This window comes from Dromaius novaehollandiae, unplaced genomic scaffold (genome assembly GCF_036370855.1).
Source record: "Dromaius novaehollandiae isolate bDroNov1 unplaced genomic scaffold, bDroNov1.hap1 HAP1_SCAFFOLD_45, whole genome shotgun sequence".
NCBI classification, from domain to species: domain Eukaryota; kingdom Metazoa; phylum Chordata; class Aves; order Casuariiformes; family Dromaiidae; genus Dromaius; species Dromaius novaehollandiae.
The window spans coordinates 1,549,130-1,551,108 of NW_026991505.1; the positions used below are offsets into that span (position 1 = coordinate 1,549,130).

Genomic DNA, 1,979 nt, shown 5'->3' on the forward strand with positions numbered 1-1,979 from the left:
ATTGCTCTCGGATACCTGAAATAGGTTGCAAGTGGCCAAGTAAGGAGCTAAATGGGTGGCGTGTTCCAAAAGGTAGTGGATGGTGTTGGTTGTGTGAGAGCAAGGCATGAAAAGTGCTGCCTCCTAATTGGTCCGGGACATGTACTCTAGGGGCAATAATCCCAACCATTACTGTAACAAAGAACTGAATAACAGATATCAAAGATCATGGCTAAGAACATTCATGAGGAGACAAAAGAGGATCAATAATCCTTTAACGGATCAACCTACTAGGTTTCATTCATTCGCAAGGTGTCTGTTTCCACAGTTGGGAGTGAGTGAACTTGAAAAAGCAATGGTAAATATTTCAGCAGTTATTGAGAGAATAGGGAATAAAACCTCTGATGCCATTACAGCTTTACAAGGGGAGGTTTCAGAGACTGCTAAAATAACCACCCAGAACGGAATGGCTCTAGGTATATTATTAGCATCTCAGGGAGGAGTAGGTACAGTAATAAATACTAGTCGCTGTGTATATGTGGATCAAAGCGGGAGAATTTCTCCCCATCTAAATGAAAGCTGGAAGCAAACTGAAATCTTACATGGGATTCAGCAAGATGATGCCTCTTTGGGATTTGAAGAAACAGAAGCCCCCTCTCCCCGGGGCAACAGGCCTGCGAGGCGCCACAGCCGTGCCACACCGCACATGTCGTGCAGTGCAGCGGCAGCCGCCGGGCTCGGAGGGGGAGGACAGGCGCGGCCGGGCACACCTGAACTGTGCCATCCCCCACCTGCCAAGGGGCGGCACCGCTGCATCCACACCGCAGCTTGGGTGACGATTGACCGTCAAGCAGCGCTCAGACAGGCATAGCCGTGGGAGGAACCCGGGGCCACAACTGCGTTCGAAGTGTCAATGATCAATGCGTCCTGCAATTCACATTAATTCTTGGAGCTAGCTGCATTATTCATCGATGCACGAGCTGAGTGATCGACCGCTAAGAGTTGTCTTGGTTTCGGTCCCCACCGAGGGAGGAGCGGACAGCATTCACAGCCCCTGAGGGCCCCCTCTGCTCTGCCTCCCTCCTCATGTCGACACTGGCTGCTGAGCAAGGGACAGTAGAGAGAAAGAGGGCTCGCCTTGCTGACCATACAAGAACGGGGCGGGAGGGGGAAAGAAGGGCAGACCCGAACGAGAAGGGCGCCGCCCACCGCCACCGCCAGTGCTGCTGTATGGGCTCTCCTCCACCACTCTCTCAGTGGTGCACTGGTCCCTTGTTCCCGACCGGGGTCCAGGGGATGGGGACAACAGCTGACTGCCTTTCCCTTGCACTGCCCCGACCACTGCCGTTTTGGTGCCTGCCGGGCCCCCCTCCCCCACGACACACCCACGGCACACCCACGACACACCCACGAGCCACTTCCACCCGCCAGATCCAGAAGGAGTTTGAGAGGGTATGGATCGCCACAGGAGGTAAAGCAGACAAGGTTCCATCAACAGGGGATGAACTCCCCGTTACAATTCCCACCGCACTGGAAGGGGGCGAGTCGGCGTCCCAATGGGAAATTCCAGCTCCTCGTATCATCTATCTTCTTCCTAGCAAGTGGAGAAAAAGAGAGTTAGAGAATTGGGCCAATCTAAAAGCACAAGGCCACGGTATTAAGAACTTCTTAAGAAAACAATAGCATCCATAACTATTGGCTTGTACGTTACCGGGGAATTCCTCACAGGAAGTAATTGACAGCAATACAGCTGCATGCCAATGTCTATCCCACCAGGGAGTATTTGGCACGCAAGCTGGGAGAAGGGGCACCGAAGGGGTGCAGGCATTGTCCTGCAGAATGGGAGACTTGCTCACATATCATCGGCTACTGCCCTGTAGTCCAGGACGTCTGGATTAAGAGACATAACATCTTGTGTGGCATGCTGCCTGAAGAGGTTAAGAGACTGGGGTGGGAGGTTTATCTAGAGCTCAGCCTTAGGGATCAGATGGTACCACCCA

At 52.9% G+C, this 1,979-nt stretch overlaps 1 pseudogene; it reads right to left on the minus strand.

Annotated features, from left to right (window-relative positions):
• Window positions 1–830: 830 nt before the first annotated feature.
• On the minus strand, window positions 831–983 carry LOC135327097 (5.8S ribosomal RNA; annotated as a pseudogene).
• Between the last annotated feature and the right edge of the window lie 996 nt (window positions 984–1,979).